The sequence below is a fragment of the Vulpes vulpes genome, chromosome 7, assembly GCF_048418805.1.
Source record: "Vulpes vulpes isolate BD-2025 chromosome 7, VulVul3, whole genome shotgun sequence".
Classification (NCBI taxonomy): Eukaryota; Metazoa; Chordata; class Mammalia; order Carnivora; family Canidae; genus Vulpes; species Vulpes vulpes.
The window spans coordinates 108,294,856-108,306,185 of record NC_132786.1 but is presented as its reverse complement, the minus strand read 5'-3'; the positions used below and the strand labels follow the sequence as shown (position 1 = coordinate 108,306,185).

The window sequence follows — 11,330 nt, the reverse complement described above, 5'->3', positions numbered from 1 at the left end:
TCCCTCTGCCTGTATGTCTGCCTCTCTCTCTATGTCTATCGTGAATAAATAAATAAAATCTTAAAAAAAAAAAAACAGATACCCGTAAACATTATAGAGGGGCACCTGGGTAGCTCAGCTGGTTAAGCATCCAACTCTTGATTTCAGCTCAGGTCATGATCTTAGGGTAGTGAGATTAAGCCCGACACAGGGCTCTTTATTGGGGGCATGGAACCTGCTTAAGAATCTTTTCCAGGGCGCCTGGGTGCCTCAGCTCAGGTGGTTAAGCATCTGCCTTTGGCTTAGGTCATGATCCTGGTGTCCCTGCTCAGAAAGAGATAGGGCTCCCTGCTCAGCGGGGAGTCTGCTTTTCCCTCTCCCTCTGCCCCTCCCCTCTGCTCCTGCACATTCTCTCTCTCTAATAAATAAATAAATATTTTTTAAAATTCTCAGAAATATAAAGAGCATCTATAAAATACCTACAGTTAACATTATACTTAATAGAAGACTGAATGCTTTTCCCCTAAAACCAGGAATAAGGCGAGGGTACCTGCTCTTACCACTGTTATTCAACATGGTGCTAGAAGTTCGAGCCAGTGCAATAAGGAAAAAAAAAAAAGACAGAAAGAAAAAAAGGCTTACAAATTGGAAAGGAACAAATGAAACAGTCCCTATTTACAGGTGATATGATTGTCCATGCAGAAAATTCCTAGGGATCTACAAAAAAAAGTATTGCCTAGAACCAATAAGTGAATCCAGCAAAGTCTCCGAATACAAGTTAAACGTACAAAAATCAATTGTATTTCTATAAACTGAGATACATGGACAGTGAAATTAAAATGTAATAACCATTTGCAATGGCTTTTTGTAAAACTATAATATTTCTTATTAAGATAAAATCCATACAACAAAATTAACTATTTTAACGTGAAAATTTTAATGGCGCTTAATACATTCACAATATTGTTCAACTACTACCTCTATCTACTCCCAAAATGTTTTCATCACCCTAAACGGGAACCACATATCCATTAAGCAGTTATTCTCCATTTCTCTCCCCACCCCCCATTCCCCGGAAACCACCAATCTGCATTCTGCCTCTGGATTTACCTATTCTGGATATTTCGAATAAAAGAAATGTGACCTTTTGTGTCTGGCTTCTTTCACTTAGCATGTCTTTGAGGTTAACCAACATTGAGCATATATCAGTATCTCATTCTTTTTTCTGGCTGCATAATACTCTATTATATGTGTAGACTACAATTTGTTCATCCATTATTGGACATTTGGAATGTTTTCATCTTTTGACTATTATAAGTAGTGCTATTGTGAACACATGCACACATACATTTGAGTATCTTCTTTTTTATTTAAATATAAATGTTAGTTTCAGATGTACAAAAGGATGATTCAACAATTTTATACATTTCTCAGTGCTCATCAAGAAAAGTGTGCTTTTGGGCAGCCCAGGTGGCTTAGTGGTTTAGCGCCGCCTTCAGCCCAGAGTGTGATCCTGGAGACCCGGGATCGAGTCCCACATCGGGCTCCCTGAATGAAATCTGCTTCTCCCTCTGCCTCTGTCTCTGTCTCTCTTTCTCTGTCTCTCATGAATAAATAAATAAAATCTTAAAGAAAGTAAAGTGTGCTTTTAATTCCCTTTATCTATTTCAGCATTCCCCCACCACCGAAAAGCATAGGGTTTTGGATTGTTTCTTTTCCTCTTTGTTCATTTGTTTCATTTCTTAAATTTCACATATGAGTGAAATCATTTGGAATTTGTCTTTCTGTCTGATTTATTTCACTTAGCATTATAACCTCTAAGTCTACCCATGTTGCAAATGGCAAGATTTCATTCTTTTTATGACTAATATTTTATTGTATTATTTATATATATTCTTTATCCATTTATCTATGGATATCTATCTATGTATCTATCTATCATCTATCTATCTATCTATCTATCTATCTATCTATCTATCTATCCAACTCTTGTTGTTTCCATATCTTGGCTATTGTAAGCAATGCTGAAATAAACATAGGGGTGCATATATCTTTTTGAATTAGTTTTTTGTTTCCTTTGAGTAAATACCCAGTGAAATTAGTGGATCATATGGCAATGCTATGTTTAATTTTTTGAGGAACCCCCATATTATTTTCTACAGTGGCTGCACCAATTTACATCCCACCAACAGTGTAACAAGGGTTCTCCTTTTTCCACATCCTCACCAACACTTTTTCTTTCTTTCTTTCTTTCTTTCTTTCTTTCTTTCTTTCTTTCTTTCTTTCTTTCTTTCTTTCTTTCTTTCTTTCTTTCTTTCTTTCTTTCTTTCTTTCTTTCTTTCTTTTTTTTTGCCACAAGGTGTGTTTTATTTTTCATTAATTATACAAAAAACTTGCTAAAATATCCCAGGCAAACCAGAGAATTTGGCAGTCTTATTGTGGGATCCCCTCAGAGACCCACAAGCCAGTGGTGTAGGCACAGAGTGCCCGGGGTTCACAGTGCAGCTTGTCACTCATGTCCATCTTGCAGGTGGCTCTTTTTCCTCCACATCTTGACTGGGATGTCTTAGAGATGATGGGGGAATCCTCTAGGTTCTTAGGAAATTTCACTCCTCTTCTGCTCAATGGTCTCTGGTTGGCTGGGTGTTCTCTGCATCTCTGTCTTCTTCACCTTGGCCTTATGGAAGCTGGCAATTTCCCCCATCCATATCTGGTTTGTCTGTCATTTTTGCAAAGTGATCCTTGGAGTTCTGCTCTGAGCCCAGTGCCTGGTGCTCCCACTTGTGTTGCTGCAGCAAGAAATCTTATTATTTCTTTTTTATTCTAGCCATTCTGATATTGTTAAAGTGATATCTCATTGTGGTTTTGATTTACATTTCCCTAATGATTAGTGATGTCGAGCATCTTTTGATGTGTCTCTTGGCCATTTGTCTTCTTTGGAAAAATGTCCCTTCCTATTTTTTAATCCGATTATTTATTTCTTTGGCGTTGAGTTTTATCAGTTCTTTATGTTTTGAAAAGTAACCCCATGATGGATATATCATTTGCAAAATGTAATAAATATCTTCTCCCATTCAGTAGGTTGCCCTTTTGTTTTGATGATGGTTTTCTTCACTGTGCAGAAACTTTTTATTTTGATGTAGTCCCAATAGTTTATGTTTGCTTTTATTTCCCTTGTCTTAGGAGACATATCTTAAAAAATGTTATGGCTGTTGTCAGAGGGATTACTGACCTGTAGTGCTCTCTTCTGGAATGTTTATGGTATCACTTCTCACATTTAGGTTTTTAATCCATTTTTAATTTGTGTATTGTGTAGGAGTCATCCAGTTTCATTCTTTCATGTAGTGTCCAGTTTTTCCAATACCATTTGTTGAAGAGACTATCTTTTTTCCATTGGATATTCTTTTCTGCTTTGTCAAAAATTAATTGTCCATATAATTGTGGGTTTATTTCTGGATTTTCTATTCTGCCCCATGGATCTATGTATCTATTTTTGTACCGATACCATACTGTTTTGAGTACTACCACTTTGTAATATAACTTGAAATCTGGAATTGTGATGCTTTTCTTTTTCAAGATTACTTTGGCTATTCAGGGTCTTTTGGGGTTCCACACAAATTTTAGAATTGTTTATTCTGGTTCTGTGAAAAACGCTGTTGATATTGTTTTTAAAGATCTATTTGGGGGATCCCTGGGTGGCTCAGCAGTTTACCGCCTGCCTTCAGCCCAGGGCATGGTCCCAGAGTCCTGGGATTGAGTCCCATGTCAGGCTCCCTGCATGGAGTCTGCTTTTCCCTCTGCCTGTGTCTCTGCCTCTGTCTCTCTCTCTCTCTCTCTGTCTCTGTCTCTGTCTCTCTCTCTCTCTCTCTCTCATGAATAAATAAATAAAATCTTTTTTAAAAAAGATTTATTTATGTTAGAGAGAGAGAAAAAAGAGCATGAGAGGGGAAGGGGCAGAGGGAGAGGGAGAGAGAATCCTTAAGTAGACTCCTTGCTAAGTGTAGAGCCTGACACACAGCTCAATCCCAGAACCCTGAGATCATGACCTGAACCGAAGTCAAGAGTTGGCTGCTTAACCGACAGCCACCCAGGTGCCCCAAAAATGCTGTTGATATTTTGATAGGGATTGCATTAAATGTGAATATTGTTTTCAGTAGTATGGACATTTTAACAATATGTGTTCTTCCAATCCATGAGCATGGAATGTCTTTCAATTTTTGTGTCATCCACATAACTCTGGGAAATGAATAAGGGGTAGTGGAAGGGGAGGTGGGCGGGTGGTTGGGGTGACTGTGTGATGGGCACTGAGGGGTGCACTTGGCGGGATGAGCACTGGGTGTTATGCTATATGTTGGCAAATCAAACTCCAATAAAAGAAATTAAAAAAATTTGTGTCATCTTCAATTTCTTTCATCAATGTTTTATAGTTTACAGAGTACAGGTCTTTTACCTCTTTGGTTAGGTTTATTCTTAGGTATCCTATCATTTTTTATACAATTATAAATGGGATTATTTTCTTAATTTCATTTCTGCTTCATTATCAGTGTATAGGAATGCAACAGATTTCTGTATGTTTATTTTGTACCCTGTGGCTTTACTGAATTGATTTATCAGTTCAAGTAATTTTTTTGGTGGAGTCTTTGAGGTTTGATATATAGTGTCATATCATTGTCATCTGTAAATAATAAAAGTTTTGGGGCACCTGGGTGGCTCAGTCGGTTAAGTGTTTGCCATTCAGCTCAGGTCATGATCCTGGGGTCCTGGGATCAAGCCCCATGAGTTCTCTGCTTAGCGGGGAGCCTGCTTCTCCTTCTCCCTTGCCTGCTGCTCCACCTGATTGTGCTCTCTCTCTCTCTCTCTCTGTATTTCATTCTCTGTCAAATAAATACACGAAATCTTAAAAAAAAATAATGAAAGTTTTGCTTCTTCCTTACCACTTTGGATGCCACTTCCTTACCACTTTTTATTTATTTTTCTTGTCTGACTACTGTGGATTTCCATTACTAAGTTGAATAAAAGTGGTGAGAGTGGGCATCTTGTCTTGTTTCTGATCTTAGAAGAAAAGCTCTCAGTTTTTTTTTTACCATTGAGGAGGATGTTGTCTATGGGATTTTAATATATGACCTTTATTATGTTGAGATACATTCCCTCTAATCCTACTTTATTGAGAGTTTTTATCATGAATGGATGTTGTACTGTGTCAAATGCTTTTTCTGCATCTATTGAGATGATCATATGGTTTTTATCCTTTCTCATGTTAATGTGATGTGTCATGTTTATTGACTTGTGAATATTGAACTAGCCTTACATCCCTGGAATAAATCCCACTGGATCATGCCAAATGATTTTTTTAATGTATTGTTGGTTTCAGTTTGCTAATATCATGTTGAGGATTTTTGCATCTATGCTCATTAGAGATATTGGCCTGTAGTCTTCTTTTTTTGTAGTATCTGTATGTGGTTTTGGTAGCAGGGTAATGCTGGCCTTATAGAATGAATTTGGAAGCTCTCCCTCTCCTCTGGTTTTTGGAAAAGTTTGAGAAGAATTGGTATTAACTCTTCTTTCAATGTTTGGTAGAATTCACCTGTGAAGTCATCTGGTCCTGGATTTTTGTTTTTGGGGAGTTTTTTGATTACTAATTCAATTTCATTACTAATTAGTCTATTAAAATTTTCTATTTCCTCCTGATTCAGTTTTGGAAGGTTATATATTTCTAGGAATTTATCCATTTCTTCTAGGTTGTCCAATTTATTGGCATGTAGGTTTTTTTTATCATATTATCTTAAAATCCTTTATATTTCTATGATGTTGGTTATTTCTTCTCCTTTATCTATGATTATATTTGAGTCCTTTCTCTTCTTTTTGGTGAGTTAAAGGTTTATCAATTTCATTGATCTTTTAAAGAACCAGTTCATAGGGCACCTGAGTGGCTCAGTCAGTTAGGTGTCTGACTCTTTATTTTGGCTTAGATCATGATCTCAGTGTTGTGAGATCAAGCCCTGTGTTAGACTCCATGCTCAGTGCAGAGTCTGCTTGAGGTTTTTTCACTCCCCCTCTGCTCATCCCCAACTCGCACACATACTCTCTCTCTAATAAAGAAATACATTAAAAAATCACTAAAAAAAATTAAAGAAACAGTTCCTGGGATGCCTAGCTAGCTCAGTCAGGGGAGCATGGGACTCTTGATCTCAGGGTCATGTTTTTAAGCCCCACATTGGACCTGGAGCCTACTTAAAACAAAAAACAAAAAATGACAAAACAAAGAGTCAGCTCTTGGTTTCATTGATCTGTTCTATTTTTTAGTCTCTATTTCTTTATTTCTGCTCTAATCTTTATTTTTTCCTTCATTCTAATTGTTTTGAGCTTTGTTTATTGTCATTTTTCTAGTTCCTTTAAGTGTAAAGTTAGGTTGTTTATTTGAGATTTTTCTTGCTTCTTGAGGTAGACCTACATGACTATAATTTTCCCTCTTAGCTTTTGCTGCATCCCAAAGATTTTGGTTGATTGTGTTTTCATTTTCATTTGTCTCCATGATTTTTTGATTTCCTCTTTGATTTCTTGGTTGACCCATTCATTGTTTAATAGCATGTTACTTAGTCTCCATGTATTTTCCTTCTTTATAGTTTTTTTTTGTGTGTGTGTGATTGATTTCTAGTTAAATTTCTAGTTAAATGTGATTTCTAATTAAATATTGTTGAGGTCAGAAAAGATGCACGATATGAGTTGAGTCTTTTTAAATTTGTTGAGATTTGTTTTGTGACCTAAAAAGTGTTCTATTTGGGGGAATGTTCCTTGTGCACTTGAAAATAAGGTATATTCTTTTTTTAAAAAAAAGAATGTAAATATTCTGCTGTTTTTACATACATTTGTAAGATAAATGTTTCTCCATCCCTTCACTTTTAATCTGCATATGTCTTTAGATCTGAAGTGGGTCACTTGTAGGCTGCATATAGATGAGCCTTGCTTTTTTAAAATCAATTCCATCACCTCATGTCTTTTGACTGAAGTATTTAGTCCATTGCCATTCAAAATACTTATTTTTTAAAAAGATTTTATTTATTTATTTGACAGAGTGAGAAAGAGCACAGGCAGGGAGAGTGGCAGGCAGAGCAAGAGAGAGAAGTAGACTCCTTACTGAGCAGGAACGCAGATGCAGGGCTGCATCCCAGCACCCTGGGATCGTCACCTGAGCCAAAGGTAGATGCTTAACCAACTGAACCACCGAGGTATCCCAGATATTACCTTTTAAAAACTAAAATAAATAAGTAAGTAAATAAATAAATAAATAAATAAATTTAATGTTTCTTATAAGTCTGGTTTAGTGGTGATAAATTCCTTTAGCTGTTGTTTGGGAAATTCTTTATCTCTTTTTCTATTCTGAATGATAGCCAAGCTGGGTACAATATTCTTAGTTGCAGGTTTTTTCTTTCCACACTTTGAATATATCATTCCACTCCCTTGTGGCCTGCAAAGTTCCTGCTGAAAAATCAGCTGATGGCCTTAAGGGGTTTCCCTTATATGTAACTGTTTTCTTTCTTCTTGCTGATTTTAAAATTTTCTCTTAATCACTACTTTTTGCCATTTTCTTTATTATGTGTCTTGGTATGGACCTGTTGGGGTTGTTTTTATTGGGAAACTTTTAGCTATTATTTCTTCAAAAAGACTTTTCTGCCCCCCTTTCTCTCTCTCTTCTCTTTCTGGGACCCCTACAATGTGAATGTTATTACACTTGATGATGTCCTTGAGTTCCCCTAACCTAGTCTCCCTTTTAATATTCTTTTTTCTTTTTGCTGTTCACCTTGATTATTTTCCATTACTCTGTCCTCTAGGTTACTGGTCCATTCTTCTGCCTCTTGTAATCTACTACCAATTCCCTCTGCTGTATTTTTAATTTCATTTATTGAGGTCTTCATCTCCAGTTGGTTCTTTTTAATATTTTTTATCTCTTCATTGAGAGTTGCATTAAGATTCTCCACTCTGTTCTCAAGACCAGTAAGTATCTTTATTACCATTATTTTGAATTCTTTTTTTAAAGATTTTATTTATTTATTCATGAGAGAGAGAGAGAGGGGGAGAGAGGCAGAAACACACACAGAGGGAGAAGCAGGCTCCACACAGGGAGCGATGGGGGGCCCACCCGATGCAGGACTCCAGGATCATGCCCCAGGCCAAAGGCAGGCGCCAAACTGCTGAGCCACCTAGGGATCCCCCATTATTTTGAATTTTTAATCAGGCATATTGTTTATCTCTATTTCATTGAGCTATATTGCTATGCTTTTGTTCTGTTCTTTCCTTTAGTACATATTCCTTTGTCTCTTCATTTGGCTAACTCTGTATTTGTTCGATGTATTAGGAAAGTCAATTATATCTCCTCATCTTGAAAGTAATGACCTTATGAAGAAGAGTTCCTGTGGTGTCCTATATGGCACAATATCCCCTCTCAACCAGAACCAGGTGCTTCAGGGTGTTCCTTTTGTGGATTTCATGTGCTAAGCCTTGTTTGTATTCAGTGCAGTTGGCTGCAAAGGCCCACTTTGTCTGTTGTGGGCCAGGTTTGATCACTGTGCTGTTAAAGGGCCAGCCTGAGACCATCGTGGGCTTGTAGTTGGGTGGTATCAGCAATTAGGCCAGATACCTGTCCTCAACCCATTTTTTGGGTGCTCTTCTTGACTCATCCCCTGAGAGGCTTTTGCTGGTAGGTGGGTCTGGCATCAGGCTAGATGCAGGCTAGCCTGCAGGGGCTGCAGATGCCCTGATCAGCAGGGCACTCTCTCTGCACTGACAGTTATAAGGTTGGGCTGCTGGGGCTGTGAGTGTACTGGTGTGTATTGTTATCTTCCCTTCTCCCTGGGGCAGGAGTTACTTTGGAGTGGCAATGGTCTTTCAGGGGCTGCTCGCGGGATGAGATGTGGCAGGAGCTGCTTCTGAGGCACTCCTACCTAGTGGGCAGGTTGGATGGGGCGGATCTGCCAGAGAATGTGGAGGGTGGGTCATATGGCATTAGCAAGTAAGTGGAGAGTATTGTGCTATGTCTCGCAGGGGTCTAGCTATCTAGCCTGGGGAGGGAGAGAGAGAGAGAGAGAGAGAGAGAGAGAGAGAGAGAGAGGGAGAGAGAGAGAATGGCTCCTGCTAACTCTTTTGTTCTTAGAAAATTCTCCTAAAGATCCCTGCCCCTCCAGTACACATGGCAGGATTAGTGAATCAACCTCCTTCATGCATACCACAGGCACTTTTCATTTTTTAAAAAAATTTTTTTTTACTTATTTATGATAGTCACAGAGAGAGAGAGAGAGAGAGAGAGAGAGAGGCAGAGACATAAGCAGGCTCCGATGTGGGATTCGATCCTGGGTCTCTGTGCCACCCAAGGATCCCCCCAGGCACTTTTCAAACTGCTGCTTTTATGCTGTGTCTCAGTGGGGTTCTTTGTTATGCTCTCTCTTTAAGAGTGGAGACTCAGTTTCCTATCACCCTCCAGCCTGTTGATTTTTAAAGTATGCTAAAGAGTGAAGCCCTGCTGATTATGAAAATTCATGAAGTTAAACACCACGGGTTTTCAAAACCCAATGCTATGGGGATACATCTTCCCAGCACTTGTCCCCCAAGTCCAGAGTGCCTGATGTAAGTCTGCTTCTTTTTCTCCTCTGTGCATGTAGCGTTCCTCCTGTTGTGGTTAGTCTCTCCAGGAGTTTGGTTCCCAACCCTATCTCTGCCCCTCCTACCCTCTTCAATATATCCTCTTCTCTAGGGTTAACTGTGGAATGTCTGTTATGCCAGCCTTCAGGTCATTTTCTGGGTTGGATGCACTGATGTGGCTGTAATCTAGGTGTGCCCATGGGACAAGGTTAGCTTAGATTCCCACTAGTCCACTTCCTTCCCAGAACTTGAGTGTTTCTTTATTTTTAGAAAATTTTTAAAATATATTTATTAGATGTATTTAAAAGATTTTATTTATTTATTTGACAGAGAGAGAGAGCCAGAGAGAATAGCAGAGGGAGAGGGAGAAGCAGACTCCCCAGTGAACAGGGAGCCTGACATGGGGCTTGATCCCAGGCCCCTGGGATCATGACCTTAGCTGAAGGCAGATGCTTAACTAACTGAGCCACCCAGGCACCCCTTGAGTATCTTTTTTCAATTATTTTTGGTTTATTCCTGGGAGTGGAATTGCTGGATCACATCGTAATTCTATGTATAAACTTTTGAGGAACCACTAAACTATTTCCCACATTGGCTGAACCATTTTACACTCCTATCTGTGATGTATACAATTGCTTTTTTAAAAAAATTGGATACTTAAAATGTAAATCTTATAAAGCATACAAACTATAAAACACCAATGAAGGAAATCAAAGATCAAAACAAATGGAGAGACATAACATGTTTGTGTATTGGAAGGGTCAATACAGGATAGATGTCAATTCTTCCTTGTACAGGTTTAAAACAATTCCTATAAAAATCCCAGTAAGATTATTTTTCCAAAATTCATGTTAAAAGTCAAAGGAACTAGAGTAGGTAAAGCAATTTTATTTATTTTTTATTTTTCAAGGGATTTTAAAAATTTATTTATTTGAGAGACAGAGCAAGAGAGAGCAGGGGGAGGAGCAGAGGGAGAGGGACAAGCAGACTCTATGCTGAGCATGGAGCCCAATACAGGGCTCAATCTCATGATTCTGAGATCATGACTCAGATCGTGACCTGAGCTGAAATCAAGTCAGACACTCAAACAATTGAGCCACCCAGGCACCCCTATGTAAAGCAATTAAAAAAAAAAAAAAAAGAAGAAGAAGAAGAACGTGAGAAGAATCTACCCGTTTTTAAGACTGTATGGTATTGGCAAAGGGATAAATACGTAGATCAATGGAACAGAACAGAGAACTCAGAAATAGACCCACACAAAGGGTCAAAGGTAATTTAATGGAGGAATAGAGGGAAAAGAAACTTTAACAAATAGTGCTGGAGCATCAACTGGACATCAATAGGCCAAGAACAACACAAGGAAGAAAAGAAAAAGAAAAAAATTAACCTTAAGTCCCTTACAAAATTTAACTTGGATCATGGGCTTAAATGAAACTATAAAACTATAACTTAAACTATAACTGAAACTATAAAACTATATGACTATAACATAAAACTATAAAACTTTAAGGGAAAAAAGGAGAAAAAATTTTGAAATCTAGGGTTTGTCAAAGAGTTCTTAGATTTAATACAAAAAGCATGATTTACATAAGGAAAAATTGATAAACTAAACTTCATCAAAACTAAAACCCTTTGCCTTGTGAAGGATCCTATTAAGAGAATGAAAAGACAAGCTGGGAGTGGAAGAAAACATGTACAAACCACATATCTGACAAAGG

At 38.0% G+C, this 11,330-nt stretch overlaps 1 pseudogene; it reads right to left on the bottom strand.

The window, feature by feature from the left end:
- Window positions 1–2,575: 2,575 nt before the first annotated feature.
- On the bottom strand, window positions 2,576–2,705 carry LOC140599581 (thymosin beta-10-like; annotated as a pseudogene).
- Window positions 2,706–11,330: the final 8,625 nt, after the last annotated feature.